This window comes from Zeugodacus cucurbitae, chromosome 6 (assembly GCF_028554725.1).
Source record: "Zeugodacus cucurbitae isolate PBARC_wt_2022May chromosome 6, idZeuCucr1.2, whole genome shotgun sequence".
Taxonomy (NCBI): Eukaryota; Metazoa; Arthropoda; class Insecta; order Diptera; family Tephritidae; genus Zeugodacus; species Zeugodacus cucurbitae.
This window is the reverse complement of record NC_071671.1, coordinates 63,190,495-63,207,308: the sequence shown is the minus strand read 5'-3', so window position 1 is coordinate 63,207,308 and position 16,814 is coordinate 63,190,495. Positions and strand designations below refer to the sequence as shown.

The 16,814-nt window shown below is 35.3% G+C and overlaps 1 protein-coding gene across 1 annotated transcript in view; it reads left to right on the top strand.

The window, feature by feature from the left end:
* The window catches only part of LOC128922610 (uncharacterized), a 367,146-nt gene that overhangs the window by 265,688 nt on the left and 84,644 nt on the right, over positions 1-16,814 (top strand). The window contains exon 6 of the transcript XR_008471798.1: positions 8,298-8,811. The gene's annotated coding sequence lies outside the window, so the exon portion shown is untranslated. The remainder of the gene's footprint in view (positions 1-8,297; positions 8,812-16,814) is intronic.

Sequence of the window (16,814 nt, the reverse complement as noted above, 5' to 3'; positions counted from 1 at the left end):
CACATACATACATATATGTAAGTGCAATTTGTAAATATCACATGCGAGCACAGCGTAGACGACACAAGACACACTTTCAAGAGTTGCAACACACACACACACACTTGTTGACATGTATGTGCGAAAATAAGCGAAAGAACTGCAATTGCACAGAGCAAATAAGCAAGAAATAAGCAAATAAGTTGAAAAAGAAAAACTTGTGAGCGCAGTAGAAAGGAAAATGCATGGCAAATGAAGTGCTATTACGGCTACAACATGCAACGAGCTGAGCGCGGCAACTGTGTCGCAACATTTTCACAACTCATCCAATTACTGACAGGACTACTGAACTGCATACATATGTATATACGCATATGTGATCATTGTACACACACACTCACCCACGCAGTGTGAATGGCATGCATTCACGCCGATAATGGCAACGTAAATGAAAGTGGCAAACAAATGAGTAGAAGTGAGTAGTTGTGTCAGTATGTCGGCTGCAGCTATTGAATGAAGTAATGAATGAATGAATGAATAATTATGGTCTGTAGTTTAGCAGGACTATCTAATGCGCTGCACACACAAACACTAGAACAACAACAATAAGGACGCGTCTATATTATTATTAAAATTACTAACTATTTGCGCCGGCAACTCATTATGTTACATGTATATATAAATATAAATTATTTGTATGTATGTATGTACATATATAAGCTTATACTTGCCACACAGCATTTACTGAGACAGCCGTTGAGTGGCAAATGATTATGCTTAAACACTACTCCGCCTTTTGCTGCCACACCACATGGGAAAGACAAACACTTACAAACATACATACATGCCAACAAACATAAAGACAAACTTGAAGTTATTTCCGAGTTTGTTTGCACTTCCACCGCATTTAATTCCCTTAAGTGTGCCTGCAAATGATAACTTTTGCATATCATCAAAGCAACAGCAATTGCAATAGATGATGATGTGTGGCATAGTGGCATACAGACGAAGAGACACACAGCATACATTTAAATATACATATCTACATACACATACATATATACATATATATGCAGAATATGAACTGAGACCATCTAACTTCACAACGTTCCGTTAGTTTTAGAATATGCTGATGCAGAAAATGTGATTAAATGGATTGGAATGTATTTATTTACTTACACACTACTTAGTTTTTGACTGAAGTTTCGTAACGTACTTAATTAACTTCAATTAAAAAATGCAAAAACAACAGCAAATAGTGTAATAAACTGTAACTACGAAGAAGAGTTCAGCTGGCACTTCCGCTGCCTTGTTAAAGTTTCGGAAGGTACTGCAGCCAAAAGTGGAAGCAGAAAGGTGTATGAGGGTACAAAAGTTGGCAGCATTAACGGCTTACGTATAATTAGATATGAGTATTTGTATAGAAACTCATTTGTTATTACTTTGATGCTGCAGCTAATGATAAACTAATAAATTATGAAGTTCCAGTCTGAAGAAAGGGTAACATTTTAGCAAGAGAAGCGTAAGGAAATAGAGCAAAATAAATATAGATTGATACTATGTTGAAGAATGTAATCGATTTTAAGATTTTGGATTTAATTTTTTATCTGAAAGTCCAACTAAACACACTTTTTGATCTCAAAGTCTTTAAAATAAAACTTAAACTAAGTTCAAATAAAAATTACGCTTTATAAGTCTCCCGTCCTATTATACGACACAAAAACATTAACATTGAGAAACCGAGTTGAGAAGGTACTTGGAGCATTCGAGAGAACCGTTTTCCGCAAAGTCTTTGGAGCCGTCCGTGTGAGCGAGTAGAACCGAAGAAGATGGAACCCTGAAGTGCTTAAGTTCTGCAGTGACATGGATATAAAAATCCAACGAATGTGCTGGTTGGGCCATGTCGACATGTGAAAGACGATAGTCCAGTGAAAAGTTCCTTCATTTCGAGACCAATGGGTGGAGAGCGGAAGCAAGGGCGCCCACATCTCATGGAAGGATCAAGTGCATAGGGACCTTTCTGCACTTGGGATGTGCAACTGGCGTGAATTTGCAAAGGATAGAGGCAACTGTGTTCTCGGCTCAGACCGAACTAAGGTTGTTGTGGAAATTACTGTAAAAGTTGAGAAAAATTACTGAGGAAAGATTGGAATGGAAGTTGGAAAGATTTTTCAGACTCGTTTTATCCGTTTCTATTGGTTATTTACTTCTAATATTGAAGATTTAATATACCCCGAACTTCAAACATTCAATTTATGTAAAATAGGAATTTTAAAATAAACATCTATGACTCATATCCACTTCGGGAGATAGACCCAGATCCCCCTTAAGAATAATTTCTATAACATAGAAATATCAAAAGCTCGAAATGACCAACTCACATAACAGATGTTTTTAAGAACACGATAATCGAACTTAGAGCGCACATTGAACATTATATGCGATAAACTACTTATAACGATCTAAAGAAATACAAGCAAAATGCTAACCGAAACGCTATAGAATGCTGCATGCTGTTGAACTTTGCCGGTAAAAGGTGTGTCGGCAACATGAAATTAAGATAATTGCGCTGATACAGTCCGCACTGACGGCAGTGACGTCGCAATTAGCAACATAAAAGCAATAACAACCATGCTGCGGCAACTTTCATAAAGAATCAAAAGCGGTTGGTTGCAATAAATTGAACTCACGCTATGTTGTAAGAACGGTCGGTTGCGGCACACTACAGCTGTCAACGGCTATGTGATGGCCTTTCGGACAATTATTTACGCCAGCGGCAACGGCCACCGCGGCAGTAGCGGCAGCAGCTGTTGTTAAAGCGGATATGACGTACCAGAAGCATTACAACAACACTAACAAAACTCAAAATTATTGTAAAGCAAACATAAGCAAGTGCCACGAAAGCCATTGATTGCCGCCTATTTAAGGTCAACAAGCTGTTTTTGCAACAACAACAATTACAAGCAGAGTACACAGAAACGTTTATAATAAAAATAGTAAGACGTTATAAAATATTTGTCCTTTACAAATAGTTTAATAGCAGAGAATTTCATTGGATTAACTAGCTGGCTGCAGCCCAGTTCTACCTTGCCTCAAATCACAAACACTCTCATAAATACACTTGTCAGTGTTGTGCATTTAGCAACCATGTGCCTGCCATGTCAAGCATTCTGGAGCATGCAACAGCCAACAAGGCAAACAATTGTTGCAGCAGCAACAGCCAACAGCTAGCAAATCATGGCATGCAACATGCAACGTACGCTCACGAACACCAATGAATGTGGTGCGACTGCAGCGGAGCTTAAAATGGTAGGAATGCTGCATGCTGTTGCATGCCGAGATGTTGCAATGTCTCCTCCAGAGAGTACACATTGCCTGAGAATACAATGCACACCGGCATGATGGCGTACACGTTCCGTCAAATATACACGTTGAAATACTAATTCATTCAAGTATTTCGTAGCACTCAGATAATTAATTTATAAAAAAATCTTGTAGCTGTTATGGACAGCAATCCGTTGCAGCGATTATTTTGTGTGTCAAACTATTTTGAAAGATTGAATGTGAATGAAACATGAAGTCGTAGTAGATAACGATGGAGTTTGCTAAAGTGACGTCAGCATAGTCTTATCTCTCTCTCCCCTTCTATCTCTCTCTTTTCTCTCCTCTAATTCACTTTTCCGCTCTCTCCTTATTATCTCTTTTTTTCTCTCTATCTCTGTCTTACTATAATTTTGTCAATCAATAATAATTTAGGAGTCTTAGAACCAAGAGATAATGGAACATATCTTTAAAGTCGCTTGGTTGACAGATACATCAGACCTCCCAATTGGAGTTCCCATAAAACTCCATCAATTATTTGGTTGCGACAATGAGTAGAACTTCAAGTAGGAATCGCATATAGCCAGAGAGCTTTCTAGAAAGAATAAAAGACCAAAAATCTCTCGCAAAATCTTCAATATCCACTAGTGCTGAGATAAAATTATTCCTACTGGCATACTTCCAAGAACTTACTAATTGCTTATTAGACTTTGTTTGGATATGTGCTCCGGATGACATCGTCATTTGGGACACTCAGACGCTGAATGAGCCAGCATTTTTACAACATTTAAGATTCCGGAAAGCAAGCAAGCATAGAACTGTGAATTATGAAATGCCAGATGTACAAAAGATATATATTTCAGTATGTTTGTATGTACTCTAGTAAATCGGCTCCCCTGAAAGCTTAGCGCTGCCTACAAATTGCCATTGTCGGCAATTAAAATAGAGACCAGTGCTTAAACACTAACTAACGCCTTCCTACTTCAAGCATGCTACCTCAATCGACGTCACTCTTGGCACTCTTCTTCGAGTGCTCCCAGTGAACAGCTTGCGTTAGTCGGCCTTTGGCGGCCATGGCCTATGCGCTCATCTCGCCACGGTTATCTGCCTGCATCGGCATGCGCCGGCACTGCAATCTGCAACAGTTGCAAATGCTTAGAATGTGACGTTGTGGCGCGACGCCACGGCGACCTGATGGCATGCTGTCTACATAGTTCAGCAGGCGACGGCAGCCACCACTTCATATCTCCACTATCTGGGGCCGCATTGCAGTCAGCAGTTTGGGACTTTTTGACTTTCACACAATCGGCACAAATTTGCTAAGCTATTGCACGGCCCTCTCACACGCTCGCGCGGCACTTCAGTTGAGCTGTACGGCAATTGAATATCCACACTCGGCAACAAACTGCTCGCTGGCAACAATTCAGGCGTGATTGTATTCGAATATGTTGGGATTATTGGCCAACCGTCGGCAGCATCTAGTCTAGCACGGCTGTTAAATATTTTATCAGTAAAGCAACGCTTTTGTTCTTCTTAGTTGGTTACTAATATCGTTGATGCTTTTCCAATTAAAAATGAAAATATTTTGTGTATTCAGCGGTGACTGCAACAGGCAGTTTTATCTGCTGCTGCCAACAAACACAAAGCCATACAACCAACAACAGCCAACAAATTGATTGCTACATCCTGCGAACATATGTGAATTTATTGCTTACAAAAGAATGGCAATTTTTGTAATTTCATCAGGAAATTACAAAGACAAAAAATCAGTTTATGCCTACAAACTACAAACTTTTTTTTTTCAGTTGGACAAATTGGGGCATCACCACTGTTGGCTTGTAGGCCAAGTGGCCAGAAGTTATTGAAGTGTGTTCCAATTAATTTTGAGAGCCAACACACATAAATTGTTATAGGTGCAACTGACCCAAATTCGAGTTATTTATGAAAAGTTTATTTTAATCTAAGGTGATATTGTTGAAATTTTAAAAACACTTATGAACACTAAATGATTTTATAATATTTAAAATTTATAAACAATCGATGTTATTTAATAGTGGTGGAGGTATTAATTAACATGTTCACAATTATTATTCATTTTATTTTAAATTTTCGAAGCATTAAAAGTGAGGTGAATGTGATATGACCTACCATTTGCAAATACAAAAGAAATGGATGGTATGAGAGAATTGAGCAACTCATCTTAAGTTACATGAACTCTTCTCCGTCCTTGCTACTTCCGAACTACTTAGGGTGCCTACTGAGTGGACGAAAAACCGAAACGACGCCAATAAACACATCAGAACTGTTTTTCTCGCATTGGTCAGCGTGAACGTCCACTCTGTGCTATCTGTGAGATTTCCTATGATAATGTATGCTCACAGCTTTGAAGCTTATTTCTCGCATTCGTCAGCATTGCGATCGGCTTGGCTTTGAGCATCCACTCTGCAAGTACCCTTAAGCTCCAGTTACCGATACTTGACTTGACCTAGAGAGACTTGATAACTGTCACATAAAAGATCCGTTTAATGGGCCTTGCATGTATTTGATTATTGAACGCATGACTTGACTTGAAAGTCTGTTGAATTTAGAACTCTAAGTTACGTTGACATTTGAACTGCTCTCCCTCTCTCACTGCTTCTCTTTTCATTCTCATTATGACGCTATTCCAGTGTTGCCTGAATGTTTTCAGTTAAAATTAAATATGTTAAAATTCTAATCTTTAATATTTATAAATCTTCAAATAAAGAAAAAATAAGATAATTCAGAGGAAAATACCTTTTTCACAACAATTATTTTTTTAATGTGTTTAATAAAAAAATCGTTTATTTTATTTATAACGCAAATACTTGTTTAACTTTAAGTGCAATAAACAAATAAAATCAAATAGGTACGATATGAGGGTAATTTTTACAACAGAAACATAACTATTGCGAATCTCTGCAAGAAAAAAAATATTTTGCGAATTTATTGTAATTGTTCAAATACAATTTGAATAAATTATTTATTCACCTATCATATATACGCTTGGCTGGCTCCAATTTATTACATATTGTAACAATTCCAAATATCGAAAGACTGAACTATGTGTGCACGTTTCTTTTGTGGTATTCTGCTCAAAGCTATATTCATATATTTATTAAAGAGTTTTCTTTCAAACATAAAATCTTCACGTGTTCACAGATTTCCTAATAGTGAAGATTTTTTTGTATACTAGTTTTAAAATCTTCAATCTTGGTGATATTTTAATTTAAAAAACTTAATTTTAAAGCTAAATCTGCACATCTGGCAACTCTACCCAGAAACTATAATAATAACAGCTGAAGTTGAAGTTGTGTGAAGTATAACTGCATCTAAGTTTTCCAAGCCAAATTTTTCGAAGCTGAGTCAAGTCAAGCATCGGTAACTGGAGCTTTAGCATCAAAACAACGAAGAGAAAATGATGTATATGAGCGTACTATATAAAATAAATCTTATAAATTGTCAATTACCAAAAAGAAATTTCTGTAACGGCAAATAATGTTAGAAACATTGAAATTTACAAGTCACTCACTCACTATTGGAAGTTCTCTTCTTCACTCATTCTTATTCGAAACCACTCATCGATAACTGTTTCAAATGGCAATTCCATCAAAATGTTTCTTTAATTTTGTATGTATAATTTACGAATCTGCAAAAAAATAATAATTAGAAAAGCTTGGGAACACGCCAAAGTAACCTTTAGCCGAATAACAAATACCATGCGTACGAGATTAAACGACAGAAATTGCTTTATCGCTAAACACGCTCATATGACTGGGTAGAAGGTGTCAATGATTAGAAAAATAGAGAGCAGAGCTTCTGGGAGTCAGTTAAGCATCTTAATGAGCGATTACAAAAACTGTAACTAATTCACTACTAGCCAATAGTAATAGCAAAGAGAATTACAATTGAGAGAGATAAGAGTGTTGCCATTATTTAAAGAAAATACTATGACAAGTAGGCATGGTGGAAATCTGATTTAGCGCATTATTGTTGTTCCTACAATTTGCATCATGCAATGTTTGCAAAATGTGCAAATCGTTGAAAAATAATGCAGACTATTTTTTCTCAAATTTCTATTAAATTTTTAAATTATATTTGAATAATATTGTTCCAGTTTTATTCCCACAAATCCCAAAATTCACCTAAAAAAAAAATTGGCAACACACGCAAAAGCTTCCCAGTATTCCTTTTGACATTGGAGAGAGTAGTTTCGCGTTTGTGAAAATTATTTTGAAATTGGAAAATCAAGTGAAGTACGAATATAGAGATCGAAATAGAGTAAAAACATAATACAAGGTTGAAAAAAAAATAAGTATGGAAAAAACGGTAAATTGAGTTGCTGAAATTAGATGAGAGAAAGTCATGTGAAAAAATAATTGAAGTATATTGAATTAGAATCAATGAAAATAATTGAGAGCCATTGTTTTTCTACACTTATTATTCACTCGTTATTTGATTAGCAACTACCTGCAAAGATCCTCGGTTTTCCGATCATCAATGGTGAGTTTCGTATTTAAAAACAAACTAATTCACATTCAATTTTTAAAATTTCAGCGGATTGAGAAATTTCATACTAAAATCCGAATATTAAAAATGTTGATTATTATTTATTATCATAACTTTCCTTCAATATAACCTAAGGACATTCAGACTGTATAAGTGTCATAAAAATCCGAATGACAGGATTTCTAAATGTACCCGTAGCTTTTGATTTTTGTTATTTGATATATAGTATAATATGGATAGTATAATATGTTCTGATAACAATAACTATGTAATCCCCCATTCGCTAACTGTATCGTAAAAACCAAGAGAATAACAGTTGAGAGAGAGCATAGAGTTGTCATTATTCAACGAAATATCATTTGGCAGGAAAGCTACTTTTGTATAGAAAAAAAAATAGTGAAATTATTGTAAAAAAAGAAATTATTATTAATAAGTATTAATAAATTTTAAATGTTTATGTATATTTTCAGAAAAAGAAATAATAGTACAATGCAAAGACTTTGGCAACTCTATCGGCAAACAAAGCTCAGTAACAATTCTGACGATTGTGAGAGCGGCAACGAACATTGCAATTTATTCCGGTTCGCGGAAAAATCAGTGAAATTAGTGAAAATCATGTGAAATGTGTTTTGTGAATAAATAAAATCATCAAAGTGAAAAAATAAAATAAATCATAGTGGAAATGTTAGTTTTAGGGAAGTGTAGTGAAAAAGAGAAAAGGTTTGGGCATCAAATATGAGGTCCTCAATAGTGCTTTCAATAAATGAGAGTAGTATAAGTGCAAATCAGTGAAGTAAAGAAAAAAATGAGTGAAAAGTGCAAATATAAATAAAAGTAATGAAAAAAATGAGTGAAAATTATTGTAGTGAAAATGGTCGTCGTGCGCGTAAGCTTCATGCTCCAACAACCTGATCTGAAGAGCTTTCATCGCTCGGTTATTGCGTTTTGCCAAAGTTTGGTGCATAGTGGAAATCATGGTGAGTGGTGAGTTCAATTCAATTATTATAATTACATTTTAAAAATACTGAATATTGAGAGATATGCTATGATTTTTATTTCGCAAACTCATAAATATTCGTTAACAAAATATAAGAAAATAAGAATAATATTTGTTTACAGGCGTACAATTCTTAATTTTCTGTAGCTAGTTACTCTTTTTTCTATAAATCTGAAGCTTCTAGGCGCCATAAGAACAACTGACAGTATTATGTTAGTTCCATCTTGTTAAAATTATGTCATATCGTGTAAACTTACCTCAGTAAGAAAATCTGTTAGCGTTAATTGGATTATGAGTTATGTGCGCATGCATAGCAGTTATATAATCGAGCAGTTAGCACATATTAACAAATTAAGCCATTGCTGCCACACAAGTATTATGAAATGACGTTACGGAATACTACATTATAGAATAGTATAACCCAGTGTAGAATAACAATCGGTTATTTATATAGCAAATCTGAATGCTTATTCCAAAGATGAATTGATAAGCACATCTCACGATTCGGCAAATTCGTTTAATCAATGGGAGCTATGGTCAAATTAGATCTAGATCTTTCTTGTAATTCTGCATAGAGCTGATTTAGATTTAGTTTTTTTTTTACTTTGAAGGTTTCATTTGCAACCACCAGTCGATCGTTCTAGAACCGGGAACTCATAAAATAATTCAATAAGGAATATACAGTGGAACTTCTTTAACTCACTATAATCCACAAAAATTCTTTTCTTTTCATTAAAAAATACAAATTTTCAAAAGCTGGAAAATATAGATTTTATGTATTTACTTATGTTACAGTTTTATGTATTTACTTCTCATAAAGTTTTATGTACATACGTTAAACCAAATATTCTGTAATTTTGTTTATTGTAGTTTGCTATTTTTTGGCTCTTGACATCTGTATCCCATGCCTCTGTTACATGATTTATGCACTCCATAAATGCAATATCATACTTATTGTTCGCCTCCATACGATATAGAATGACTCTTTTAAGATTCTGCCTTGATAGTAAAATGTTTATACTCTCGCAACAAAAGTTGCTAAGAGAGTATTATAGTTTTGTCCACATAACGGTTGTTTGTAAGTCCTAAAACTAAACGAGTTAGATATAAGGTTATATATACCAAAGTGATCAGGGTGACGAGTAAAGTTTACACATATACTTGAGTAAAAATTTAGATATCTTAAAGAAACTTGGAACACGTGTTCTTTGGCACCATAAGAAGGTTAAGTTCAAAGATGGGCGGAATCGGACCACTGCCACGCCCACAAAATTTGGAACATAGGATCGCATTAGGGAGGGGCACATTTGAATGTAATTTTTTTGGAAAAGTGGGCGTGGTCCCGCCCCCAAATATGTTTCTTGTACATATCTCGGAAACCAATAAAGCTATATAAACCAAACTTTCGTCGTTTCTTTTAGCCGTTTCCTTATACAGTCCAAAAATTAAAGAAATCGGATAATAACCACGCCCACCTTCCATACAAAGGTTAGGTTGAAAATTACTAAACATGCGTTAACTCACTAACGAGAAACGTCAGAAACACCAAATTTTACATAAGAAATGGTAGAAGGAAGCTGCACTGAGATTTTTTTACAAAATGGAAAATGGACGTGGCGTCGCCCACTTATGGGTCAAAACCCATATCTCAGGAACTACTAGACAGATTTCAATGAAATTCGGTATATAACACATTCTTGACACCCTGATAATACTGGTGGAATATGGGCGAAATCGGTTCACAACTACGCCTACTTCCCATATAACTCATTTTTGAATCCTTCTGATTCTTTCACTTTATAATGTATACATAAGGCGAAATAAAACTTTACACATATACTGTATTTGAGCTGTGACATCACTTGTGGAAAAATTGTCAAAATTGGACCATGACTTTTCAAGGCCCCTGATATCAAACATGAAGAACTCAAAGCCTAAGGGTAATTTTTCATCGAAAATATAGGTAAATCTCTAAATAAATTTCGAGAGTATAAAATGTTTGGTTGCACCCGAACTTAGCCTTTCCTTATTTGTAAATATTATTATTATGCATTAGTCGAAAAGTTCAATTTATGAAAGGAAATTGACTTCTATTTTCACTTATTTTCATTTCGAGTTATGGAAGTTCCACTGTATTAAAGTACTCAAAAAACTGTTGATCTCTCCATACTAAAATGAGATTGTTCTTTCGTTAGTGAAACACTCTCTCTATTAATCAAATTCGGTTCCTATCCAGTGTTGAGTTCAAATATTTACTTCAAATTAATGACCAAGAAATTCTCTTCGCTTTTAATATAGTTTACAATTCTCTATTGGGTTGCACATACTTTCATATGTATCATTGCCTCCATTCACATTTGTTTGTAAACAACTTCTTTACATAACTCACACTCTAGCTGTATGCCAAGTTCATTAGCAACAAAGTTTTATAAATTGATAATGTTTCCATACTACTACTCACCATCCGACCTTCCTGCAACGACTATTACTTGTACAAAATAAGAGCAATGAGAGCGGCGCAATTGGCCGACAGGGAGTCAGTTAGACGGATGAGCACTCAACTGCGGTGGTCCGTTGGTCAGTGGGGCCGATGCGGGGTTTGGCTAGCCAACGAGCTCTAGCTAGGTAGCCGTCAGCCAACAAGTCAGGCGCACAGTGTCAATGTCAATTTCGCTAAGCATTTGTGGCAACAACAGCATGCAACAGCGCGTCAAACAACGCTGGCTGTTTGTATGCTGCTGCCGCTGCTGTTCTACCTTGTTTGTTGCACAACATGCCACATGGAAATAAGAAATAAAATGTAGAATAGAGTATATATAGAGAAATCTGTGTGGAAAATGAAGCGCATAAGGAAAATAAAAGCGAGTATTATGCGCGCAGTGCTCCATGGGAGTATAGGAAACTAGTCAAATAAAGCGAAGAGACGTGTGTGCAGGGGGACGGGACAAGGATTGCTGCAACGTTAAGTTGCAATAAAGGAAATTGAAATTCGATTTGAAGATGCTGTTAAATTGAACACAAGATTGCACTCAACACCGAATACTACAACTAAACCAACAACCACACGGTTGGCTCACGGTATCCCATACAAATAAGTTGGCGTTTACTCACACATGCCCACACATACATACACACAAATAAATAGCTATCTAGATATGCATGTCTGTTTGAAGAGCTGCGCTTAGCATGACATTTGAAGGTTGCATGCCACTCCCAGGCTTTCAGCCAAACTACTGCTTTCAACCTTCACATTTACTTGTGAATTCTGAATTGGGGGAGAGCTCAGCAAATACTTACACACACACACACGTGCATGCATATGTATTAGTGAGCTAAGCGAAATTGTTGTACTTCTTATTGATGACTTTCATTGATGGCTTGTTCTTTTTGTTGTTGCTCTGGCGTGCTTGGTGTTGCCAGCTGGCGACGCATATTATGGTGACACTCGCTGGAAGTTTACTCATTCATTTATCGGTCTAATGACTTTCAGTGATGCATGCAAAAAGTAGTGTGTGTATATTTAGTTAAAGTGGGGAAGGGTTGTCTTACACATGTGTGTAAGTGCCACAAAGTGTAGGGAAACTATATGAACATTACCAATTCACAAGCCATGCATGTAAAAGCGATTTCAGGTGAACACAAAGGACATACGGAGCACACATATTCGGCTTTGCCATGCTATAAAAAGCGACTTCCCTTTGCTCCACAACCAAATAGCGTAGATAAATGATTGCTCCGATTGCTTTGAGCTAGTCTTTTGGGTGCATTTATTGTGTCTGCGTTTTTGTGGCCGATTTCCAAGGCATATACATACATATACCTATGGACACATACTTCAATGTTCGATATTTTTTGTTGTTTGTATTCTTTGGTAGTATCTCTGTAACGTCATGCTGTATTGGCAACTCAACTAAGCGTAGTATGGCGCTGAAGCATTTTCAACTCAACTGCTGCGTGGAACGTGTTACTATTTACTTGTGTATAAGTTTGTGTAGATAATTGCCAAGAATCATTGACAAAACACTTAAAAAACTTGATTAAATTGATTGTGGATACTTATCTGGGAGTAACACGAATGGCGGGAACCAACGATAGTCTTACAGCTTTTAAATCGAAAAAATTCAAAAAACTAAAATTATTATTTTTTCAGCACACCTCGTATCTTTTCAGATAGTTACAAATCGTTGGTACGAAAGAAAAAACTTTGTGTAAGGACTTAAAATCTATCAGTTTCAATATTTTAATCCAGATAAACTCAACTGAAATTGAGTATCTAAGAAATTAGAACTTCCTGCAATTTCGGAAGTACTTAAGAAAGAGATTCTTTGGCTGACACATAAGTTATGGAAATAATACTACTCCAATTTGCTAAATGAAGTTGTCAATTGTTATAATGAAATTAAAATAGAGTAATAGAGCTAAGAAGCAATTAAAGCCCAACATTAACGAATTGATTGAGCTTTATCTGACCTCAGACCTAGTAGAAGACAACCGACATTGGAAAGATCCGATAGAAACAGATTTACGAACTTTTTTAACTTTAAGTATGAACAAGAAAAAACGTTAACTTCGGCTCTACCGAAGCTAATATACCCTTCACAGGTGCATTTCTTTTAGTAACTATGTGTTTAAGCAAATCTAAAAACGTAAGAAAAAGTAAGTAAGTAAGTATGTATAGTGAACCGATCTGAACAATTTTTTCGGAGATTAAATTATTTCTATGAACAATAACTCACACCAAATTTCGTGAAGATATGTAGTAAAATGCGGAAGTTTTCTATACAAGCCATTGATTCCGAACGTTCAGTTTGTATGGCAGCTATATGATACAGTTCCGACAAATGAGCAGCTCCTTGAAGGGAAAATAACATCTGCAAAATTTCAAAACGATATCTTAAAAAATGAGGGACTAGTTCTCATATATACAGACAGACAGACGGACGGACAGACGGACAGACGCACATGGCTAAATCGACTCAGTTCAACATACTGATCATTTATATATATACTTTATAGGGCCTCCGACGCTTCCTTCTGGGAGTTACAAACTTCGTGACAAACTTAATGTACCCTGTTCAGGGTATAAAATCTTTCTCAGTCATAATATGAAAGGATCTATCCGAGCCCTAGCTTTCATGGAGCCTATGGAAATAGTTCCAGTAGCACAACAAATTATGCAAGCCATAACGTTGGAGTCGTTTCGCCGTTCCTGATACGAAGATCTTCTGCCAACAAATCCTTATCATATCGTAGTAAACTTACTGACCAGAAATGATGAAAACTGAAATCGACACACCATTTGGCAAGACTCTTTTAATTTTCAAGAGAAATATCCTCCAAAATATTTACGTCTCTATAAACGTTGGGCCTAATATGCTCTAAGGGATTCTAATGGGCTATATGAGCTTTACAATAACATCAACAAAATTCAGCGAATCAAGAAAACAAAAATCAGCAGTCACTGATATAAGATACGTCATTCGAATATATATAGTATCTGAAAATATTCAATGTACCTATGTCTTTGTCCTTTACCTAATGTCGTCAATTCAACCACAGCACAATCACAGCACAATATACAGTATATACAGTACAGTATGTGCATAGCTATAAGGACTTTTGTTGATTCACGTATTCACTTACTGGCCAATGAAGCTTGCCAAGATTTTACGAAATACATATTTTATTGCCACTCTTCACCTAAGGTATGTGTAGCCATTCTTTCAATATTGCAGAGGAACAGCAAAGAGCAAGGATTTCATTCCATTCCAAGTATATAAGCAATACAACAATAATTTAAGAATGACCACACATTGTTGCTTATCTTTTTATAACTATTTCTACTTTGCAGTTCTTCGATGCACTCATATGCAACAATAAGAACATCCTTGCTTTCAACAGCGCACATAATGCTTGCAACAATGGCAAAAAGAGCAACATGGTTGCTTGCAACACAACATTCCAAAGTGATTAATCGTGTTGGTTGTGGTCGATTGGGTTTTGGTTTTGGGTTGCTCCTATTACTTATCCATTTTCAATGTTGAATGGGCAAGGAAATCGTTACGATTATTGTGCGAATATCAAGCGCTCCAGTTGAAGTCTAGAAGTCGATCATTTCGAATGAATACAAAAATGCGTTAAAAATAAGCAGCACTGCTGTTACATGCTTACTTGTTAGCTTTCTGCTTTGGCATTTGTATTGTCCATAAGAATTTTGATTTCGAAATTTTAAGCTATCTGCTCACATTTTGTAATTAAAAGATTTTCCAATATTAATCACAAAGTGATGATGCTTGCATTTATTATCATTTTCTATGTGGTTATTGTACAATGAAATTTTAGTGGAACTGTGTTATTGTTAAATGCATTGATAATGATTTTCAAATTAATGTTGCTTCTAAATGAATAAACATTTGAAGAGAATACTTGTCTTAAGAGGTTAGGAGTAGTCAGAGACACAAAAAATTAGAATTTTTAGTATTTTATTTTGCTATAAAATCATGATAGTTTACACAGTAATAATATGGCATTATCACACAATGGTTTGACTTGAAATCACGAAAATTTTAAAAATAAATTTATAACATCCAAAGTTATAGCTGTTTCTGTTGACCCTGTTCCAAACAAAGGTCCTTGCGATGACAATCATAAGTCCTTGTAGATTCATCTAAAGTCAATCGGATAAGAAAAATTAGTTTTATAAATAGGTAATTCTGGACCGTATCGAAGCTTTTTTGTTATTAATTAAAAAAATTAAATTAACAAAATGGGGGCCCGAGAAAATTTTTTCTAGATTTCGGGAAAATCGACGGTTAATTGGTCTTAAAAAATTTAAATTTAGAAAAAAACAAGAAAGCTCCGTACCGGACAAGTATTATTATGTATTCTAAAAATTGTATAAATTTCATTAAAATAATTTTAACTTTCATCCGAGAGTTTTGGAGTGCCCGAGCGCTCTTTGTTACTTGTCGAATAACTCGAAAAGCAAATATTGGATCAACTTCAAATTTTCAGAGAATATTTTTTAGATATTACACATAACGAAAGTGCAAAAAACCAAAAATTGATTTTTTGATAATCCTGACTACCCCTTAATCATTACTTAATACTGGAAGTAATTTTTTTTTTATTAAAGGTTGATTGCGTTCGCCTTAAAATTTTAGACTATTTTTCTAATGTGTGCACATATGTATGTGTCCAGCTGTTGACTCACCCTTCTTCTTCATTTTAAAGGATTATCGTCCTTTCGTTTCATATGTACCTCCCTCATGCTTAGAATGTCCTTACACAAGCATGCCCTAGACAACATATTGTCTATTTTTTTTTTTCGTCGAATTAATTGATGTTCTTATCATCCATCATCTGATTCATTATTCTCGCCTCTTTGCAGAATCTCAATTAACAATATCTATGATGAATTCTTCAATGCAGATATCTTTATGAACAAATTTCTTAAGCCAAGATCACAATCGATCATTTACAATAACTAATGGCTCATCTATTTTCTTAGTTCTTTGGAACATATGGAAAGTTTGGATATTGCATTTGAACTCATGTATCCTATTTCCTGTGCTACCTCTTTCCAAAATCTCAAAAATAACCTTAAAAGTCTCATAACATGAAAAAAGCCTCAGACATATTTAGTCAAAGTTGGTAGATTTTATTATTGAACCATATTAGATATTCTTTTATTGCAGAGATTTACAGATTTATAAGATTTTTCGGTTATGGTCGCTGACTATTGAGATAGGAGGCAACACAGACCACATTTTTTATTGGAAATTAAAGCATAATCTCCTTTAAGGATGATAGATTATGTCACCAAGGCCCCTTCAGTCAGTTTTTTTGTTTTTGGAGAATACCGTGAAACGTTGAGGTCATGCGATAAAGTCATCCATCTTCAAGAACACTGAAGAACAAAAGGCTTCGAAAATAAGGTTCAACCAGGTTCACGATTACCAATCAGGACTCTAAACGGAATTCACACACT